Here is a 23,336-nt window from a genome sequence, read left to right on the forward strand (position 1 = left end):
AGAGAGGTGGTGGATGATCCATTCCTGGGAACATTCCAGGTCATGTGGAATGAGGGTGGTTGGGCACTACCCAGGCTCCCCAGGGCAGTGGGCACAGCCCCAAGGCTGCCAGAGCTCCAGGAGGGTTTGGCTGATCCTCTGGGGCACAGGGGGTGGCTCTGGGGGATGTTCCTGTGCAGGGCTGAGGGTGGGACTGGATGGTCCTTGTAGGTCCCTTCCAGCTCAGCATATCCTGGGATTCTGGGGTTCTGTGAGTGGGGCTCTGAGCAGCCTGGTCCAGTGGAAGGTGTCCCTGCCCACGGCAGGGGGGTGCAACTAAATGTTTTAGGTCTCTTCCAACCCAAACCCTTCTAGGATTCCATGATTCTATGACTCTCCCACTTTCTAACTGGGTGCTGGTTATCTCCTGACTCCAGGGAGGAGTCCCACACCCCTTCCAGACATCCCATTTCTGGCTTTGAGGGCACTGCAGGTGCCAAAAACCTGTTCATGGAGCGTCCTCATCCCCAGTGTCTGACCTGGCACTTCCTTATCCTGCCTCCAACATCATCCTGCTAAGGACACAATTCCTTCAGCCTTCCCTCTTTCTCCAGCAGTTACTGAGGCAGGTGTAAAAAATATCAGGCAGCTTTAGGGGAAAATAAAACACGTACACAGACCTGTTTTACCCAAAGCATCCTGATTAAAAGTGATTTTCTAGCGGGCTGTGAGCTGCAGCTGGAGTCAGCATCCCGCTCCCACCAAACTCCTCGGATATTATTCACAGTTGTAAATTGCTTGGAGATTTCTGGGAGACATTAGAGAGGATAAAACCCCCATTTCTCTGCAGTCCATTTAAACATCCCATTGTAAAATGTATTAACATTCCGAGGGATGCACGGGGATGAAAGGCAAGCAGGGAAAAAAAGCCCCCCCTCAGCAGGAGTGTGCAGTGCCCCCAGCTCCAGCAATTTTACCTCCAAATGAAGCTTTTGTCGGTGTCTTTTCTCCCTGGGGCTTTTCCATTCCCTGATGGAATCTGAACATTTTACTGTTTGTGTCATTACAGAACAAAAAGGGGGGAAATGTGATTTTTTTTTTTATTTTTTTATTTTATTAAAAGGCTTTCCCCCCCTCCCCTCCCCTATAGAAATGGCAAAAGAATATCAAATGCTGGCCTGACAAGGTGCATTTCTGACAGAGGATCAGCAGAGTACAGCAGATCTGGATCTTCTCTCTCTGTGGAATGGCAGGGCTGGGAGGGAGCAGGGGAACAGATCTCAGCCAGGCAGGAATTCAGAGTGTGGCAGGGGCTGGGAAGGAGCAGTAGGAACCTTATTGAAGCCTGAATTGTGGGTGAAATGTGTATGAACCAATTTTAATATTAATGAGCTGGGGCCACATGGGGGGGGGCACGCAGGCACAGAACATCAGCAGGAGGCTGAGGGGGAGATTGTGGGGGCTGCTCTTCCCTGGGAGCCCCAAAATCGCCCTGGCCTGTGCCTGGAGCTGGGATGGGGATGAAGGGAGACGTGGCTCCTCTTCTCACCACAGCTGGAGACCTTCTTGGCCCCTGAGAGGAGCAGGAGGGGGGTTCTTGGTAGCAAAGGGTGGCCCAAGGTGGATGTGCTGCTGCATCTTCCTCCTCTTCCTCAGAGTGTTCTGAGTGGGAAGGGACCCCCAAGGGTCATCAAGTCCAGTTCTTAATGAGTAGCCCACATGGGGATGGAAGCCACAATTTGCCCCAGGAAGAAGCACCAGGTCCTGTATTTTCATGGGGTTTATTTTTGGGGGTTTATTTTATGTAAGAAACACCAGTTTTTGACATGAGCAAAAGGCCCTGGCACAGGTTGCCCAGAGAAGCTGTGGCTGCCCCTGGATCCCTGGAAGTGTCCAAGGCCAGGCAGGACAGGGCTTGGAGCAACCTGGGGCAGTGGGAGGTGTCCCTGCCCATGGATCCTCCATAAAGTCTGGATTAAAGACACCAAACTCTGTGCAAACAGGGAAAGGAATGAGATGGTCTTTAAGGTCCCTTCCAACCCAACCCATTCTGTGATTCTGTTAAAACATCATCATCAAAACTACTTTTCATATAATCACTATTTAATATAGTTTGGGTTGGGAGGGACCTTAAAGCTCCTCTCATTCCCTTCCCCCCCTTTGGGACAGAGTTTGTTGTCTTTAGTCCAGACTTCACAGAGAGTCCTCCAAGACCCAAACACCCACCTGAGGCCTGTGATTATTTAAGGGCACTGCTTTAATTAAACCTCACATAAACACTTCCCCCTCCTGCCACTCCTCGAGCCACGAGTCCTCGCCTCTCTTTTAATTGACGGGGTTTTATTTGGATTTTCCCTTCGTGATGTATCCTCTGAGTAATTCCTTCGGATAGGAAATCTTTTCTTCACAAACATTTTCTCAAACAGCTCTTGGATTACTGGCTCCAGTGTTCATAAATAGCTTTTCTCCATAACACACTCTCATATATGGTTTAACAGGGAGAGCTGCTGATTTATGGGAACATTAAGCACGTACGTGAACTTACATTTGAGACTGATAAATACGAGTCTTTAATATGCACATGCATCATTTTTATGTTTCTTTTACAAAGAGGCTTTGAGTTGTGTGCACATTATAAAATTACCCTGCAAAGAATGCCTGGAGTCTGCATGGGAGCTGCTGAGGGGGATGAAATATGCATTTTCTGGAATACTGTGTGCAGGTTTGCTCTGGGAGCAGCATAAAATTTATGATATCCTGAGCTATTCATTTTCATGGCTTTGGAGAACTTGGGCCTTGTAAAGGCTGTTGGGGAGAACTGTGGAAGCAGTTGTTGGTTTGCAGCTTTAACTGCTTTTTTAATGGCTGAGTTTTATTGCTGTTGTAATTAGTAAATTAGGCCTTTTTCTTTTTTCTTTTTTCTTTTTTTTTTTTTTTTGATTTTAAGCTGCTTTTCCTCCACGTTTTGCAGCCTGGTTTCTTAAGGCAGCAAGGTTGGCAAGCTCTTCCATAAGCTTTGCTAAACTGGGGATTATTCAACCCCCACTTGGGGGTGCAGATGGTGGCTTGGAGATAAAACCCTTGCAAGACTCGTGGGAATGTCTGACTGGGAAGAGGAGGGGACAAACATCCCCCACTGCTGCCAGGAAGGGCAAGGGTGGCAGGATTTGGGTGTGGCTGTGCCAGAATCCCCCTGCAGCTGGATTTCTGAGGGAGGCATTTCCCAGAATCCCAGAACTGAGGTGAGAATCCCAGAACTGAGGTGATAATAACCACGAAGGCTCCTCCCCTCGGCTCCCAGCAGGGAAGGGTGTTTTGGGACCTGGGGAGGGGGTGGTTGGAGGTGAGGAGATGTTCTAAGTGCAGTCACCCCTCTGCAGCTTGTCCAAGGCCAGGCTGGACGGGGCTTGGAGCGACTTGGGATAGTGGAAGGTGTCCCTGCCCATGGCAGGAGGTGGAACAAGATGATCTTTAAGGTCCCTCCCAACCCAAACCGGTCTGGGATCGCTGTAAGAATTGTTCTGGGTACAGATCATGGGACAATCATCCAGTTCATGCTTTTTTTTAAAAAGTGAGGTCACCACATTTATGGTCTCAGCAGGATGAACCTGTTGCAGCCCCCCCGACCCCCCTCCCAAACAGGAGCAGAGGGGTTGGGGTCCCTTCCAGCCCCAGGGAGGGCACAGACAGCCCCAGGAGCTCAGGCCTTGGAGCTGAGACTCCCCAGGGAGACCCTGAGGAGCTGTTGTTGACTTTGTCTGGTGCTTCAAACCCTCGACTCCATAACCCCCCAGCGTCTTCCCGGGGAAAGGAGAGGATGATGAGCTGCACAAGCACCAGGAGGAGCAGCAGCAGGAGGGAGAGGAGGGTTCTCCAGGTGCAGGGAGGTGGGGAGACCCAGAAGGCTGTGATTCCCAGGAATGTTGCCCGTGGACGTGGGAAGATGCTTTCTCACTCAGGCAAAGGCCAGGACGTGAGTAACAGCTTGGATGCTGTGTCACAAAAAAAAAACAAACAAACAAACAAAAAAACACAAGGAAAAGGGGATAAAACACATGGAAAAGTGGGGAAATGCCTCTGTTAGCTGTGCCAGACCTTGGCTGTTAAACAGGGAAATAGGAACTTGTTACTCTAAAGCCTTCTGGAGAAGAACAATATCCCAGTGACACCGTGGGGCTGGATAAGGATAAGGTGGATAAGTGTGGACAGTCAGACCTGGAGAGCTGGGAACTGAAAGGATCATCAGGAAGAAGCTGGGATGGGAGAAGCAGGATGAGGAGCCAGAAGCACTGGGACTTTCCAGGCTTTTCATCTGTTACCATTCTCAAAACACAGCAAAACCCTACAAAAAAACTGCATGTTTTCCCTTTTTTTTTTTTTTTTAGGTGGACAGAATCCCAGAATCCCAGAATGGTTTGTGTAGGAAAAGACCTTAAAAAACCATCCAGTGCCACCCCCTGCCATGTGTAGGGACACCTTTCACTAGCCCAGGTTGCTCCAAGCCCCCTCCAACCTGGCCTTGGACACTTCCAGGGATCCAGGGGCAGCCACAGCTTCTCTGGGAATTCTGTTCCAGTCCCTCATCACCCTCCCAGGGAAGAATTTCTTCCTAAATCCAACATGAAATGCTGTTTTTGGAATGCTGCTCCAGGCAATATGGAAGAACCTGGGAAATGCAACTGGTAAGAGCGTTTTTCAGATCCTTTTTCAGGAGTGTATCATTCCAAAAAGAAATTTTGTGTGGATTTTCTTTTTTTTATTTTTTTTTTTTTTTTCAAAAAGCCAAGCTCTGGGTTCCAGCTCCCAAAATATCCCACGGCTCGTGGTTTGAAGAGGGTTTTGGAAATGAATGGAGCACTGATCACAATTAGTACAAAGCAATTTAAAATTATTTGAAGGGCTTTCATAACATGAAGTGTTCCAATAATTTGTAATTACTTAACATTTCACCTGCTCTGAATCCCATTTACTTCCCAAATCAAGCCCTTGAAGGGCTCTGAAGTGGCACATTTCAAAATGAACAGGGCAACCTGGAGTAGCTGCTAATTCTAGAAGCACTTCTGGTGCTCCTGCATAACAACCAGGCTTTTTTTGGATGGGTCACTTAAAGATTATCCCCCAAGGCACGTGGGAAGGGCCGAGGTAAGGCATGGCATGGAGCAGGACGGGTGTGCCATCCCGTGGTGGCTCTGCAGAGCAAACCCGAGGGAGTGGAACCTGTGAAAAGTGATGGAAAGCCCCCGAAAAATAGCAGAGAAGTCCAGGCAGTGACTTGTCAGAGCAACGGGAGCAGCCCTGCAGTGCAGGAGGGTCATTCCTGCTCCAGGCTCCCACATCCAGCCCCAGCAGGAGCAGGATCTGCAGCACTGCTGGGCTCAGGTTGTCACAGGAGCAGGATCTGCAGCACTGATGGGCTCAGGTTGTCACAGCAGCTCCAGGAGGTCAGGGCTGAACCCAAACTCCAGGGACTGGCCTTGGAAACTTGGTTTGCACCTCTGGGGTCTCCCTGCTGGTTCCTTCTCCTGCTCCTGCCTGTCCCCAGGGCACAGGAGAGCAGGACTTGGACAGGGAGGTCACCCTGGAGAGCTGCCACTAATTCCCAGGCTAAGCAAGGGCTGCAGCCCCCTGGATGTGTCAGCTGGGCCACAGAGGGGGTTTGTAGACTCAGCTCATCCTCCTCGGGCAGAGCAGGGTCCTCCCTGCTGTACACATCCACTCCCCTCAGCCAGCAGACCTGTGAAAATGCTTTACCCTTGTCCTGAATTTAAGTTCGTAGAGTCACTGAATGGTTTGGGGTGGAAGGGACCTTAAAGCTCATCTCATTCCACCTCCCCTGCCATGGGCAGGGACACCTTGGAGCCCAGGTTGCTCCAAGCCCCGTCCAAGCTGGCCTTGAACCCTTCCTGTCTCATTAATGCTGGGGTTTGATGTCGTTTCCCTCTGCAGAGCCTTCCAGAGGCTCCTGAGCCTCCTGTGAAGTTTGGCTGGAAATCCAAGGCGTTCACACCCCTGCCGAGCCCGCGTTGCTCCCAGGTCACACCCACCTCGGGATGAGGAAATGTGGGTTTCTCAGCACAAAATCAGTCAAATAAACAAGGATACAAGTCCCTAAGTGGGGCTCTCGGGGCTGAAAACGTGCTGAGCAGCTCAGCAAACACGGGGTGAACCAAGGGCTGGGCAGGGAAACCTCCTCCACCCACCCCCAGGAAACCTCCTCCCTCCCAGCTCTGATCCAAAGGATTTAACGAGTGTGACGAGAGAGGGCAAATATTTGCACGGATGAGCTCAAGTGGGCAAATAAACCAGGCTTTTAACAAACGAGGCACACGCGACACAGGCTGGGATTCAAAGGCCAGTTTGGATTTCGGGGCTGGGTCTCCCGAGTTGCTCTTTTCCTTGGACAAACTGTGCTCCCTCGTCACAGCCTCGGGAGCAGGGACGTGGATTTGGTCCCTGTGGTATTTGCTGCCCTAAAGTGGGGTGGAGAAAGGAAGGTTTGCAGTCACATCAGATCAATTTTTGCCCCTTTGGCAAGCAGGGACCAGCTTCCCAATCCTTGTGCTGCCGGCGGGGCACCTTCCAGCCCACGGTAACCACCTCCCCGCGAGCCCTTTGTGGCAAATAACTCCGAAAGGTCCCCGCAAAGGCTCAAATAAACACGGCGTTGACCTTTTCCTGGGCTCTGCGGGCTCCCCTGAGGGCGATGGGGGGGTCGGAGCTGCCTCGGAGCGGCCGCGGCGGCTCCTCCGTCCGCAGCCAAACCTTCCCGAGAGCCCGGGAAATAAATGCCATTCCCTGCCGCTCCCGGGGCGAGGCAGATGCTCTGGCAATTAAGGAACACGCATCCTAGGAGAGCCTCCATCAGGCTGGGACCTGCGGAGCCGGGGTGGGAAGGGGCTCCGGCAGCGGCAGCGGCTCCCGCGGCAGTTTGGAAAACCATCCATCCCCATTCGGGGCTGCCCTCGGTGCTGCTGTGCCCCTGATGGGTGGGCATGGGGCAGCTCATGCCCCTGGGACCCCACAGGTCGATGTGATACCCCCAGACCTTCATTTTTGGGGCTACCACCCCCAAACTCTGTTTGCAGCAGCACGGGGGGCGGTGGCTGCCTTGGGGTTTGGGGCCGTACCCAGACATGGGGACTTAAAGGGGTTTCCTTGGCTGGCAGGTGCCTCCTCATTGCAGAGGGTTGGGGGGCTCAGATCCCATCGAGGCTGCCCTAAAATCCACAGGCTGTTGCACTTGGTTCTCAGCAGGAAAGCTGGAATATCCTGTCCTGCAGGAACAAAGCACGGCAGGGGAGGACAACAAGTGGCCAGGCAGTGATTTGGTGTCAGATTTTGGGGTCAAGCCCCAGCCAAGTATCAATTTAGTCAAGCAACTGGTTCAGTTTCTTCTTTTAGTTTTTTCTTTTAGTTTCTTTTTTTAGTTTCTTTTTTCAGCTGCAGTCAGGCTCTGTTCTGCTTTCCCAGGGCAGCCCCTGGGTTCCCCCAATCCAGCTGCTCCTGGCACAGCATTCCTGTGGAAGCCCAGGAAAGGGAACCATCCATTAATGGGCATCACAAGCTCATATAAACAGATGGGCTTTTAGGAGTAAATTAGAGGAAGTTGTGCAACTAGAAAAGCATGAAAAATGCATCTGATTCCTCAGACTAATCACAGCAATAATGCATGTTTGCTGACAAGGTTTGCTGCACGGAAAGAGCGACTCCCATTTATCCAATTTATCCACTTCTCTGGGAAGCAGATCCCACGGTAAACAGCGACTCACAGGCAAGTCCACAGCCATAAATCAGCATTTTTTTCCACAGAGCAAATAGAAGGACAGGCCTCTGCACAACAGCTTTGCACCTTGAGTAGAAATCACTCAGTCCCAGAGGCTGAGAGGGCACCAGCAGACCTTGGCTGGAGTTTACTCAGGTTTCTTCTTCATTTGCCATGTCAGCACCAGGCTCTGAGTTAAAAATATTGCCTTTGCTGTGCTCTAACCACGCTCCAGCTGAGCAGCCCCATTGCTTATAGGAAATGACTGTATATTGCTATTACTGCTCACGATATCCCTCACAATCAAATCACTTCTCATTCTCCTCTCCAGGCTAAACAACTTCAGAGCTCATGATGCTTCTCTGCACCAGCTTGTTCTGCTTAATTATTTCTGCTCTCACTCCCAAAAGCCTAAGGAATAGAAAGGCAGCAAGAGAGTGGGGGAAAAAAATCATTAAAAAAAACAACCCACAAAAATTTGATGTGGTTGTAAAATATTTACTTTCTTTGCATGAAAGGGGTATCCAGTGCACTTGAATATATTTATGTCCAGCAGAGAAAAGTGATTTCTGCTTGTAATTAAATGTTTAGCTAGAGCCTGCATCCAGGTTTGTCTTCCATAAGTGGAAAGGTAATTAATGACCTACAGCAATGCAAGGGTTGGATCTCGAGGATTTTTAAGGTCTTTTCCAACCCAAACCTTTTAGGAGCATGGATTTCAAGTCCCAGATCTTGGGACTGGAAATACAGATCCATGGAGATCTGTATTTACAGTTCCCCTCATATATGGGAGGATTCATTAATGGGAAAGGCAGAACCAGGCTGGAAGATGCTTTAAAAGGGCAATTTGTTATTTCAGCAAGATGAGAAACCCCTCGATGGATTGGTTTCCATTAGAGGGAGAGAGAGAGCTAATCCTTCACTCCTTTTCTGTAGTGTGGTGTCCATTGCTGCTGGTGGAGAGAGTCAAAAACCTCCTCTCCTCGTCGATTTTGATCAGGAATTCTCTCCTGGACACGGAGTGGGATTTGTGCTGTCAGTGTTTGCCCCCAGGACAGCGATGTCAGGGTGAAGGGAGCTCTGAAACACAGCAGCAGCTGAGAGGAGGAGTGCAAGTCTCTAAGGAAGTCCCTCGAAGGCTCAGGCTCGAGGGATTGGGATTTTCACAAAGTAAGAACAGAAAATTCTGACTGCAACACTCAAACCTGCTACCTTAAAAATAAAGGACACTAACTAATACCACAGAAACTAATTTGAAGGAACTGTGACCTGAAAAGTAACAAAAGGACTTTTCTCCTTTCTTCCTGGACTCTTGTTGAAGAAAAAGAGAAATTTAATCTAATGTAAATATATTATTTCATCGTAGAAGAGATAGTTAAGTTACCTATATATATGTATGTAAATAAACCTTGTGAGTATTTTCCCCTTCCCCCAATGCTGAGTAGCTGTGTTTTGTCTGAAAACCCTCTCACACTGAAGCAAATTGTGGGAGAGGGGCTTGGACTTGGAAATTGGATTTTTGAGGGTCTCAAACCACCACATTTTTGGACCTTGGAGCTGGGCCTCCCCGGCTGTCCTTTGGTGCTCTGGGCTCAAAAATATGCCTGCAACTCCCTTCACATGGTTTGTATGCCCATGATTTACATCCTTTCCTCTCCCAGTTGTTTTCCTGCCTCTGCCACGTGGATGGACAGCCCACATTCCTGGCAACCCTTGAGCCTCCTAAGCCAAACACAGGATTCCACACCTTCCCAAACGACTGGGATGCAGGACTGGAAGGGACTCTGAGCAAGGTTGGAGATGACACAAAACTGGGAGGAGCTGCTGAGTCCCTGGAAGGCAGGGAGGGCCTGCAGAGAGACCTGGGCAGGTCCGAGGACTGGGAATCACCAACCCCGTGGAGTTCAACAGGTGCTGGATTCTGCCCTGGGATGAGGCAACCCTGGATGGATGGACAGACTGGGAATGAGAGGCTGGAAAGCAGAGCTGGGAAAGGGCCCTGGGGGTGCTGGTGGGTGCCAGTTGTTCCTGAGTGAGCAGTGCCCTGGCAGCCAGGAGGGCCAAGCCTGTCCTGGGGGCATCAGGGAGGGGATTGTCCTGCTCTGCTCTGCCCTGGGGTGACCTCACCTCAACATTGGGGCAGTTTGGGAGGACACAATGGAAGGAAGGGATTGAGCCATTGGAGAGTGTCCAAAGGAGGGCAAAGAGGATGGGGAAGGGCCTTGATTTGAAGCCATGTGGGGACACCGAGGACACTTGGTATGTTCAGCTGGAGCAGAGGAGACTGAGGGGAGACCTCACTGCACTTCCAACTGCCTGGGCAGGGGCAGAGGAGGGGCAGGGACTGAGCTCTGCTCTGGGGGGACCAGGGACAGCACCCAGGGAATGGCTGGAGCTGTGCCAGGGCAGGCTCAGGTTGGATCTCAGGGAAAGGTTCTTCCCCCAGAGGCTGGTTGGGCACTGCCCAGGCTCCCCAGGGCAGTGGGCACAGCCCCAAGGCTGCCAGAGCTCCAGGAGGGTTTGGCTGATCCTCTGGGGCACAGGGGGTGACTGTTGGGGATGTTCCTGTGCAGGGCTGAGGGTTGGACTGGATGGTCCTAGTGGTTCTCTCCAACTCAGCACATTCTGTGTTTCTGTGCTTCAATGAGCCACATTTCACTCTGAAATGTGCTCCTGGGGAGTGTTCTCACATCAGCATCTTGTTGATGTTCCCAAAGTGCCAGACTTGCCAGATGTGTAATGGGAAGAGCTCCTGTTAATGCTCCTGCTTCCCTCCAGGAGCTGTTCTGGCCCTGGGACTGGGATGTGTCAGCTCTGTGAACAAGTGCCACCAAAACGCTCGGTGGCCTGTCTGGGAGCGATGTGCAGATCCAGGTCCTGGAGCCCAGGAAAACCTCTGCCACGAGGAGAAAATTCCCTTTCTCAGCTGGATGACCTGCTGAGAGCTTGTGGAGCTGCAGTCAGTGGATTAGAGCAGCTCCATGGGGAACATGAGATCAGAGCAGAGATCACTAACCCAGAGCACTCATCTCCCAGCATGAGCTCCCTGACAGGACCTGCTTTACCATGACGAGCCAAAAGGGTTTTGGGGATGGGAATCACTGCTGCATGGAGACCCTGGAATGGCTTGGGTGATTCCCCTTGGAGGAACTTCTCTTACATCCCACAGAAAGAGCCTGGATAACAGCTCCTTTTATGTGATATATGACGTATTTTATGGATCAGTGTAACAGTGGGAGCAGCAGGTCGAGGGAGAGGGTTCTGCCCCTCTGCTCTGCTCTGGGGTGACCCCCCCTGCAGAGCTGTGTCCTGCTCTGGGGTCCCAACATCAGGACGTGGAGCTGCTGGAGCAAGTCCAGAGGAGGCCACAGAAATCCCTCTGCTCTGGAGCCAGGCTGGGAGAGCTGGGGGAGTTCACCTGGAGAAGGGAAGGCTCCAGGGAGAGCTGAGAGCCCCTTCCAGGGCCTAAAGGGGCTCCAGGAGAGCTGGAGAGGGACTGGGAACAAGGGATGGAGGGACAGGACACAGGGAATGGCCTTAAGCTGAAGGAGAGCAGGTTTGGATTAAACACTGGGAGGAAACTCTTCCCTGGGAGGGTGGGGAGGCCCTGGCACAGGTTGCCCAGAGAAGCTGTGGCTGCCCCTGGATCTCTGGAAGTGTCCAAGGTCAGGTTGGACGGGGCTTTGAGCCTTATTCCATCTGCTCCTCCACATCCTTTCCAGCCCTGTCCCACTGCTAAACCATCACCCCTCCACTCTCTCTCCCTCCTTCCCATTCCTTCGTTGCTTTTTTCCCTGTGGTCAGAGCCCACATTCTGAGGTTTCAGCTTCCAGTCACCACCAACCAGCAGCTGCAGGGATGGCGTAAACTGGCTTTTCCAGGAGCTGTTGGCTTGGACTAAGTTTGGATGTACCTCCAGGACCTCATCTGCTCTGCCTGGGAGCGCAGAAGCCCTTCAAGGTCGTAAAACTATTTAAATGTGAGAGAGAAAAATGAGAGTTTGCTTACTTCACTCTGCAAGGAAAGCTGAACCCTGTTAGGAACCCAGCCAAGGAAGTTTCAGCCCCAAGAATTAAAAACTATCCAAATTATAAGCAGGATTGTGGGTTTTCTTTAAGGAAATGCTGTCAGCAAACTGACTGGTTCTTGCTCTATGTAATATCAAAGAGCAATAATTGTGTGCCATATATGTGTTCTCATCTGCTCCCTCTCTCTCAGAAAAGGCATTTAAAATAATTTATTATGAAGAAACGCTCAGAAACGAGGAATTCTGAATTTATTATTATTATATATTATTCATATAATGACAACACCCAAACTTTTCTCAGCTCAGAGAGGGAGATAAAGCCTCTGGCCCAAAGAGACTTCTGAACACATGGAAATAAGGTTTGGATCTGCCTCCATGTGTGTGTGTATAATTTTTAAGTATTACTGAAGAAACTGTGGGGGGAAAATTGAATTATACATCAGCTTATTCACCAACAGGGAAAAAAAAAAAAACAGCCAACCAGGACAAGTCTGCACGCTCTTGATAACATTTTAATAATTTACAAACTCAAATTTCACCCTGGGAGTGACTTTCCTGAGGAGTGAGAAATGCTGTGACTGTAAACACGGCTGGGGAGGGAGGGGAGGGGAAACCAGGGTGGATCTGCAGGAGGAGAGGAGGGGGCAGGGGGAGAGGGGGCTGTGTGGGCTGTGGAGATGGGACACTCTGGGAGACCTTGGAGAGGACAGTAGGGATGGGGCAGAGCCTTCCCAGCCCTCAGCAGTGCTCAGGGAGAATCCTCCTTTTAATCCTCATGTTCTCAAAACTGATGGGACTTGGAGCAACCTGCTCTGGTGGGAGCTGTCCCTGTCCCTGCTCCTGGGAAGGGCTTGGAACTGGATGATCTTCAAGTTCCCTTCCAACCCAAACTGCCCTGGGATTGATTCCATGAAAACAGGCAAATTGCTCCCTGCATTCCCCGGGATAGCCAGGATTTCCCGGTGGTAAAGCACCACCCTGCATTCCCCGGGATAGCCAGGATTTCCCGGTGGTAAAGCACCACCCTGCATTCCCTGGGATAGCCAGGATTTCCCGGTGGTAAAGCACCAGGATTTCCCATTCTGTGGCTATTCCCACCCAGCAGGAGCAGCCAGTGCCATGGAAGTGCTGCCCTGGGGATCTGTGCCAGCAGGATTTGCTGCACCCCCGAGGTCTGGGTGTGCCAGAAGTGCCTGTGGCAGCCACAGCCGGAGGGGTTCCAGTGGTGGGAGTTTGTGTGTCCATCCCAGGGCTCCCTCTGGCTGCTGCAGGAGAAGGAGGCAGCGATCCAGGATTCCCAGGATGTCCTGGAGGGGTTATTGACGGCTCCCCTGGGAGTAGCAGTGTGTTATAACACTGTTATAACACCCTTGGAAGGTTGTGTTTCACCTCCCCCATCCCAGCCCTGCCTCACCTGCTCAGGTGGAGTTCTGGGGGCACCACGACACCCCTGCCCGGCTCAGGGGACTGGCAGTGCCAAACTTCCCGGCTGGGCAGTGCTGAAGGACCAACAGCTGGAAAGGCCTTGGCATGGGAGGTTGTGGCTTTCCCACGTTGCAGAGAAACCCGGTGCCAGGAGGCAAAAACGGTGGCAGAGCTGTGACCTCCCTCCCTCCCTCCCTGCGCTGCCCAGCCCTGCCCGCAGAGCTGCAGCACCGCGGGCGGGAACAGCAGCCCCGGGAATCTCCCCGGGATGACTGTTCATGGCTTTTTTTCCTGCTTTTCCAGCTTCTTTGGAGTGAATTCCTTCCCCCAGCGGCCGCGGCAGGACCTGCGTTTCTGTTTGCAGAGGGCACAGCCTTTTTTAACCGTGGGGAGTGTTAGTAAAACCTCTCCCTTTCGCCTCTGGGTCTCTGTGGTTTCCACCCTTGGGGTTATTTTCTTGCCCGGGGGAGCTTGGAGAGCTTTTGCAGCTTGTCCTGGGTGGATGTGCTGGCAGGTGGATCAGGGAACCCGGGCAGGGGCAGGGGGATGTGGAAGCAGGGTTGGAAACCCAGCTGGTGGCACAACCAGGGCACGGGGACAACAAAAGCTGAGTGAACTGAGGCACCTGATCCCCTGCAAGGGAGCAGCCAGGCCCCCCACATCTCCCAAAATCTCTCTCACTCCCTCTGGGAACCAGCAGTGGGTGTTTCTGTCTGGAGAATCCCTCCTACAAAAGCCACCTTGGCAGCAGGAGTGGGAAGCTGGGCCCTCCGTTGAGCTTTCAAGAGCCTTTTTCTCCTTCTCCATTAAAATAAGAAGAAATCACACTGAAAACTCCCTGCTTGGCACCTCCTCCTGCTCTTGGAGCGTCCCTGGAGCGTTTCCAGGCACACAGGAACCTTCAATGGTTCCACACTTTGGCTGCCCAAGGGGACCATGGAAAATCATCCCCTGGGCAGGGTTCCCTGGGGATTATCTGAGCCAGAGCACCAAAACCCAGCAGCCTGAGGGGGAAACAACAGGCTCCAAAGAATTTCCTAGAGGTGACATTATTAACAACATCCCTGAAAAACAACAGGCTCCAAAGAACTTCCCAGAGGTGACATTATTGATAAAATCCCTCGGGGTGCTGATGGTTTGGGTTCCTTGGTTGCACCCATGAGAAGTGGCCTTTGGAGACAGTCCGTGGTGCCTCCCTCCAGCTTTTCCCTGCCCGGCTCAGCTCAGGGATGTCGGGATTGGGGCTCTGGAAGCCACTAGGTGTCAGGGTTACTCCATCTCAGCCCCGACACCTCCAGATGTGGCACAGCTGGCGTGACCCGGAGGTGCCCTGAGTGTCCCCCCGCTGCAGGTCAGGGTAGAGTGAGGTACAGGAGCTGTGGGTCCTACCAGGAACCAGGGAAAACCCCCAAGGAAGTGGGATGGAGGCTTTGTCCTTTGCCTGCAGGCTGTTCCCTCTCTGCCTTTGGTTTGTCCAGAGAACTTGGGATAAACTGCAGGACAAACCTGTCCCCAGAGTCTGGAGTGTCTTAAAAATGGATTGCTGGTGATCCTCCAGCCAGGAATGGGACTGAACAGCCAAGAGGGGTTTGGAGCAGCTGCTGGAATCATGACATCACCTGGATCCCCCACCCTTGTGTTGACCATGGCTGTGACTGACAGTGACCCCTCAGCCCCCTCTCATTTAACCCCTAAAATCACCCTCTTCTTTGCTTAAACCCCACCAAAACCGACTCATCTGTGGGGAAAAAAAAAAAGTGAGAAATAATTCTGATTTTAGCAAAAACTGTGAAAAGTTCCGATTTTAGGAAGATTTCAATGTTTTCTTAATATTAAAAATATTTAGATGAAACTGCCCAATTTCCTGAAACGTGCCAGTTTTTTTGTTGCATTTATTCTGATATTGTACCCTGAGTTCATCCCATAAATAAGGATTATTAACAACTAATTTCAATGTATTAGGAACTAAAGGAAGATATTTTATTATAAACAGGAGGATGAAGATTTATATGAAGCCTAAATGATTGAGGTTTTTTTTTTCCCTGTGGAAACATGTTCATTGGATTGAAGTTACTGCATCCAGGTCTGGGATCCCAGCACAGGGAGGACATGGAGCTGCTGGAGAGAGTCCAGAGGAGGCCCCAAGGTGGTCAGAGGGCTGGAGCAGCTCTGCTGGGAGGAAAGGCTGGAGAGCTGGGATTGTTCAGCCTGGAGAGGAGAAGCTCTGGGGTGACCTGCTTGTGGCTTTCCAGGACCTGAAGGAGCTGCAAGGAAGATGGAGAGAGACTATTTCCAAGGGTATGGAGTGAGAGGACAAGGGGGAATGGCTTCCCAGTGCCAGAGGGCAGGGTTAGATGGGATATTGGGAAGGAATTGTTCCCTGGGAGGGTGGGGAGGCCCTGGCACAGGTTGCCCAGAGAAGCTGTGGCTGCCCCTGGATCCCTGGAAGTGTCCAAGGCCAGGTTGGACGGGGCTTGGAGTAACCTGGGCTGGTGGAAGGTGTCCCTGCCCATGGCAGGGGGTGGAATGGGATGGGCTTTAAGATCCCTTCCAACCCAAACCACTCTGGGATCCTATGGAAGAACAGCCCTGTGGAAATCCAAGCTTTGGGAAGGTCGGATTCTCAGCGAGTTGTTGCCTTTGCTTCTCAGCAGATACTTTAAAAAGTGGTACCAGACTTCCAGCCTTTCCTGCTCCACCTTAAGACTGATCCCAGCCTCTGGAAAAAATGCAGCAAACCTGGGATATTCAGCTCTGTGTCCCTTCCAAACCCTTCTCAGGCACACCTTTAATAACTCTGAGTTTCTGGGTGCCTATTTCATGCCTGAGCTTTTCTCATCTTTGGAATATTCTCAGGCTGAGCAACTTTCCGTGGTGAGAAGTCCCACGAGCTCATTAGGCCACACACACACACGAAAAATTTATTTTCATTTATCAGTTTGAATTTTCTGCCTTTATTGGGAAAGCAGGGTTATTTATTAGGGGAAAGAAATAACTCCCGGGCTTTCTGTAGTTACGGCTTCTAAACTCACCTTCTGGCTGAGAGAAAGCAACAATTAAAGCTGGCTCGGAGTTCCATCACTGCTTAGACATGATAGATATGCAATTTCGTAGTTTTCATTATAGAAAATAGGCAGCAAAGTACATCAATAAACTATCTAATGTGAGGGGAGACTGATAAAAGCCTGCTATTAGGTTCATTAGTGCTCATCAGGAGGGAAGCAGCAACGGGGGGGGCTCGTTGGTAACTCTCAGTTAAAGGAGCTCTTTCTCAGGGTGAATGATTTTCAGGGGGGTGGGAGCACTGAGGAGGGACCGGGAGCAAATGTCAAACCTGCCTCATTCCTTGAGCATTGCCACTAAAGGAAGGGAAAAAACCCTCAGATGAGATCATGGAATGAATATTTTTATTACTTATGAGGGCAGAGGAGAGCCCTTAATGGCAGCAGATGAGGTGGTGAAGGGACAGGGAGGAGGGAAGGGCTGGGGGAATATTTCCAGTGGGAATGTGATGGACACTGGTTTGTGTGATTGGACACTCCCAATATGTCTCATGGGGGAGAAAATGGGAGAGGTGGAGGAAAACCTGGGACCTCCTGGCACACAGAGGAAAGGAGAGATCAGGGAAACAACCCCTGTAGGTGCAAGGAGGTCTCTCTGGGGAGGATCCAATCCAACAAATTCCTTGTCATCTTAGAATCCCAGAACCTGGTGAACTTGGTCCCAGCTCATGAATTGGTCACAGGAATTAAATGTGGGGGCTGACCATGCCAAAGTAATTTGGAATTGCAGGGGAAGGAAGGAAGCATGGATCTCTCCCAGAGTCACAAAGGCAAAGTCAGGGAAATCCAGGAAATTCGTTAGGAACTTGCTGGAAAACTTGGAGGCCTGAAAGTTAAGGAGAGAGCCTGGAAGTTGGTTGACAGGGAAAATCTGATGCAAAAAAATCCCAGCTGTGGCAGGGTGACTAAACATATCTGAGCAGTAAGGTGGGAACCTTCCAGGGAGGAGAAAGGAGCAGGAAGGGTGGAAAAAAGACTGATCATCAAAAAAAGCTGTGACAGAGAGGTCGGGAAACGTGGAGAGAATGAAAATGGGGAAATTCCAACTTCACTGGAACTCACCAAATATATTAAAACCTCTGACAAAAGGCTGTCCCCAGAGCCTCGTTTCTGCCTTGTTCTCTCCTTGTGTAGCTGAGGATTGGAGCTGATCTGGGCAGGAGTGAACTGAAAGGAATGTGTTCCCAGGGATTGGGCTGCAGGCTGGCATGGAGGCAGAGGAGCTGCAGGAACAGAGAGGAGCTGGATGCAGAAGGCAATGTCAGCTGGTGGGATGAGGGTGAGAGAGGGGAGTGAGACAGCAGGAACAGCCTCCATCCCTAATCCTGAGATCCTTCCAGTGGTTTTCCATGTCTCCTGCCAGGGGCTGGATGTGCAGCTGGTGGGGATGTCACCCAATGGAAGAGCAAAGGCAGTGCCTGAGGGTATGGGAGGGACCAGCAGTGAGAGCAGCAGGTGAGATGTTCTGAGTGCAGCTGTGCAGGAAACTGTGCAACAGGGCTGGCAGGAAAAACTGGAGAGTTCCAGGAAACCTGTGGAAAATGGGGGAAAAACTAGAACAGGGTTTTTGCTCAAACCAGCAGGGCTCCAGGGGGTCTGCTCCAACCCTCAGCCCTGCCACCCTTCTTGGCAGGTGGCCCTGCAGCTCTGTTTGCCCATGCCATGGGTCAGAGGATGGCCCTGCCTTGCTCTGTTCGTGTGATCCGGCACCGCCGCCGTTGGGTTTGGAGCCGGTGGGAAGGGCAGATGTTGGCAGGGGCAAAGCAGCAACTCAAAAAGCACCCAGAGCTCAGCCAGACTGCAGGATCCTCCCTGTGCTCTGGACAAATATTGGCAGGGGCCAGCTCCACCGGCTTCCTTTCCTAAGAGATGCTCCACCATCGAACACGAACGGGGACAAACTGGAGCAATTACTCACCACGTTACTAATCACCCCATTGCCCTCCCCCTGCTGTTGATTTTGGAAACATTGTTTGAAAAGAGGAAAAAAAGGGAAAAAAAAAACCCCAACCCTTCATTGCCTGTAATACCTAAATGGCAATTTAATCCCCCTTCCATCCACCATCCCCTCGCTGCATTTATTTTCCAGACAGATCTTGATTGTTTTGTTTACTGCTTACTGTGTTTATGATTATTTTAATAGCGAGTGTTGCACGATACATTTTGTATGAAGGTCACTGCTCAGATATTCTCCATAGATGCTTGATTTGAGCAGCACTGATTCCTAATGAATTCACACCAGCCTCTTGCAGGGGGTTCTCTCCATTTCCAGACGGGGGTCCCGCTGTAATCCCACATTAGCAATGTGCTGAATAAATAACATTATCTGCTGTGGAATTGAGCTGCAGACAGTGTAAAGGCCACTGGGAAGTTGCTGAGGCTGATCATTCCAGGCAGAGGTTAATGCAGTGCCAATAAACAGGCCAGCAGTGCTGCTGGAGCAGTTGGCTCACCAGAAGCCCGAGACGGGGTAAATGGAAGATGTCAGGAATCCTTGTGCGTGCCCCAGGCAGTTCCTGAACGAGCTCTGAGGCACCAAACCTCACTAACAGAGAATTTGCCTTTCTTAAGTGGCCCTTTCTCCCCAGCTCTCGCTCTCAGCCTGCTGAACTCATCAGGATTTGCTCTGGTGAGCTGAGCCGTGACCGCTGTCGGCGAATCCTCCTTGCTGCTCCCCACGTTCCCCTTCTGCTGCTCCATATTCATGAGACGAGGTTTGTTTTGTCTCCTTGACCTCCTGGGGGTCGGGTCCCCCTCCTGGCTCTGCCCTGAGCTCGTGGTGAGGGGGGATGCAGGTTCTGCTTGGCAGGAATGTTCCTTCCATGGGCTGAAAATCCACTCGTATTCCCCGGACAAGGTGTGGTGAGCACTGGGGAGCAGCTCTGCCCCAGCTGGGAAGGGAATGGCTGCTAAACAAGGATCCAGCCTGTCCCCCTGGGGGTTTTAATGGATTTTCTGAGCACCTGGACCAACCAGGGAGAGGGAGAAAGGCTGTACCAGCACAGTCATCCCTCTAGACCTCTGCAGACCACAGAGTGTTGGGGTGAAGGATCCACTTCCATGTAAATTAATTTGGGAGCCAGGGAATTCTCCCCACAAACACTCCCTCAGGCTCCAGCTCAGGGGATTTGTTGTCTGTAGAATCCTGGAATCCTTCAAGTTGGAAAAGCCCTGTGAGATCATCAAGTCCAACCATTCATCAGCACTTCCAAGGCCACCACTAACCCATGTCCCCAAGTGCCTCATCTACATGTCTTTTAAATTCCTCCACCACCACCCTTTCCATGAAGAAATTTTCCCTAATATCCAACCTAAACCAGCCTTGGCACAACTAGAGGCCGTTGCCTCTTGTCTTGGAGTTTCTCTGTATCCATGGATTTTTCCTCCTTGGTCTTGTCTACTCTGCCCTTGATCCCAAGTGGGCTCCCAGCCCTCACCATATCCTTTGGCACAGGCAGCACCCAGGGAATGGATGGAACCCATCCAGGGAAACTCAGCTCCTTCTGCTTGTCTGAACTGCTTTGTGTTCCCATCCCTTCTGATCCTCTTATTCTTGTACAGGAAGAAAGGATTATCCAGGGATACCAATGGATTTGTGGCTCAGGTTGCTGTGCTTGCTCTGCTCCAGCTCTCCTGCTCCTTACTCCAGAGAATGGGATGGGAAGGGCCCTGATGGTCTCTCAGGTGTGTTCACCTTCAAGCCTTGGCTGAAACATCTGGATCCAAACCACCTTTGGACACTTTGGGATGCTTTTCCATCTTCCTTTCTTCCTGGGAAGTGGACACTGAAGAGCTCTGGGCTCGGTTCCCATCTCCTGCTTGTGATTAGATGCTCAACAGCTCAGCCTTGGCAGAGGAAGGGATCCCTCCAGCTCCCCCCCAGCTATTATTGTTTGGTTTGGAATGGTCTGGGATCCATTAGCATGAGGCAAAAAAAAAAAAAAATAAATCACAGATCATAAAAAAAACACAGCTCCTAATGATTTTTTCCGCAGTCTGGCTTCTATTTCAACAAAACACAAGCAGAACTCTCCTTCCAAACGTTCCTGGAGAACAGACAGACCCAAATGTTTGACTCCACTCCACAGGCCTTGTGCTTTCATCTCAGGACATCAGGAGACACCACATTTATCTCTGCATTCCTCATCTTCCATCCCCACCACTGCTGGTACCTGAGGCTATACCTGGAGGGGGTTTTTCCCTCTTTAGGAACGTTTTTTAACCATGTTTTCCTCTTCTGCTGGTCCATCCCAGAGCTCTGGGAGCTTTTCATGGTTCATTTTCTCCAGGAAGGGCTTTCTCATGTAAATGCTCAGCCATGCAGCCACTGAATGGAAGTGGGAATTACAAACAAAGGGAAAGGAGCTGGGAAAACAAAGCCCTGATTTACCTTGGCCACACAAGTGTTTGGTCTTCCCTGCAAGGCAATCCAAGTGCATGGCCAGGAAGGTTGGCAGGGATCCTTCTCTGTCACAGGGAGAAGATGTCCACAGGTACAACCAGGAAGGAAAAACCATTCCAAGGACTACCCAGGAACTCTGGCTGCCAAAACTGGTGCTTTCTCATTTTCTTAGTGGACAGTAGAAGCACTCAGAGTGAAAACAGCTCTGCCACACGGCCCCGTTTGCCCATGTCTGGGCAGGGTGGGGTGAAGCTTGAGGAACCCAACTCAGCTCCACTGATAGAGGTGAAAAGGAGGGTCCATTAAATTATGCAGGCACAGGGTGCTTGGTCAGGGCTTTTCTCTTCCATGCCATAAATTAAAGAATATCTTGATAACATCCTTCTCTCTCCTGTCCTTGTCTGTAACAGATGCTTTCTGTCTTTAGCTTGGAAATACTAGCAATAATTCATATTTTGGCTTGCTGCAGATATCTGGGTGACCTTTAGCAGCCTGTGATATATAGAAAAGCTGATTACGTGTTCCTTGGTTTCACAGGAGGGATCAATATGAACAAGATTATGAAAAAATACAGTTTCATTTGGTTTAAACACACTCTGACAGCGGCTTCTTGGAGAAACTCTTGTACCTCCAGCACTTGGAACAGGGATTGGAGAACTGGGATTCAGGGATCCTGGGATTCTGGGATCAGCCCTTCTGTGCCCACAGGAATCCTCCTCCACAGGGATGATTATCCCTGCTCTCTAATGGCTTCAGATCTTTCTTATATAGTGGTGACCAAATCTGTGTTCCTGATGCACAGATTTTTTTTGTGCTTATTATGAAAGTTTTTTTTCTTTTGTAACAGGTGCAAAAAACCTGAGAGAAATGAGGCACTTGTAGATTTTTTTCCTAAGGGAGCTTTTTAGTCCAGAAGAAAACACAAAGTCCAAATACATCCTGCTTGGAAAATATTACTTTATAGACTTTATATTACTTTAAAGACTTGAACAAACTGTTTTGATTCAATACTAGTTAATCGAAGGCATGAGGAAAAACTTGATGCTGCTTAAACTTGGAGTCAGAACTAATGGATTTCTAAGACTGCTCTCTCACTCTGAACTTTTTTTTATCTTATCCTAGTTGTTATAGTAGGAAGGACACCTGCTCAGATATTGTATTTTCAGGCTGTCCCTGGTAGTGGACACAAGATGTGTTGTCACTGGGGGGGGGTGGCACTCCCAGCTCCATGAGGGATGTCCCAGCTCCTGCAGTTTTTTCTGGAAAGGGGGGTGACCACAACCACTGGCAGCACCACACGGTGCTCCTGCTGTCCCATCATGGCTCCAGAGTTTCACAGGATGGTTTAGGTTGGAAGGGAAATTAGGAATCATCTCACTCCACCCCCTGCCGTGGGCAGGGACACCTTCCACTAGCCTAGGTTGCTCCAAGCCCTGTCCAACCTGGCCTTGGACACTTCCAGGGATGGGGCAGCCACAGCTTCTCTGGGCAACCTGTGCCAGGGCCTCCCCACCCTCACAGGGAAGGATTTCTTCCTAATATCCCACCTAACCCTGCCCTCTGGCAGTTTGAAGCCAATTCCCCTTGTCCTGTCTCTCCAATTCCTGATGAAAATTTGAAAATCCTGCAATTCAGCCCCGAGCCTGGTCCCCAGGGCTGATGGAGCAGCTCCAGGGCTGATGGAGCAGCTCCAGGGCTGACCAGCACATGGAGCTTCAGCCTGACCCGTCCTCCCCAGGGACACCTGGCTCAGTTCTCCCCAGGAACTGTCCCCACCCCTCAGTGGGACAGTCTGACATGATCTCCTGGTTCAGTGCACCCTCTGTGGGTTTAAATAAACTGCCAAATCCTCCTGGTTCCTGCCCTGAGGAATGTGCAGCTCTGCCTGCAGGAACATGAGCACATAATGCACTGAAATCAGCTTTTGGAGTAGATGTTGTTCCCAGGAAAGCTGATTGTTGCTCTGAAATCCTACATTTGGGTCGTTAGGAGTGTGTGGATATGACTTTACTCCTATTCCAGATCCTGCACTTTGATTGAAATGTTTTGCCATCGTTTCAGTTGGAGCCATTAAAAGCAAATCCATCCCAGTCGTATTTCTTCACAAAGGGCCATCATTGAAAACAGGAGGATGCAGGAAATCCAAATCCATCATCCTGTCTACAGGAATGACAAATCCAACAAGTGGGAGGGCTGGACTAAATGATCTTTAAGGTCTCTTCCACCCAAACCATTCCAGGATTCCATGAAGTTTATCCAGGATTCCAGTCTCTGCCACGTGGCTCTAACAGAGGTTGTGCAGACAGCTGGAGGGGTTTTTTTGGGAAGGCTCATGCCAAGCACCTCAGTTCTCTCCTGAAAGTTATTTGTAGCATTTTAAAAGGGCATCAGATATTAGGATTGTCCTGTGGGGACTGTGGGGTCCAGCAGTGCAGCAGCTCAGCCCCCCCTTGCGCCCCTACCTTGGCCTCTGAGAACCACGTCCTTCACCCCCTGCCAACACCATCCTTGTCTTCCCTGAGTGCTCCCACTGCCTCTCCCCAATTCCAGGCAGGTTTCTGCTGAACCTGAACATTCCCAATCCTTGGCTACATTATTTGCTGTGGATTCTGGCCTGGAGCCCAGAACTGGCCATTTCCCTGCAGTGCTCTGCACAGTGGACCAGGGCTGGTGGAGTTA

The sequence above is a fragment of the Manacus candei genome, unplaced genomic scaffold, assembly GCF_025592945.1.
Source record: "Manacus candei isolate 608988 ecotype Guabito, Panama unplaced genomic scaffold, ASM2559294v1 h1tg000015l, whole genome shotgun sequence".
In the NCBI taxonomy this organism is placed as follows: domain Eukaryota; kingdom Metazoa; phylum Chordata; class Aves; order Passeriformes; family Pipridae; genus Manacus; species Manacus candei.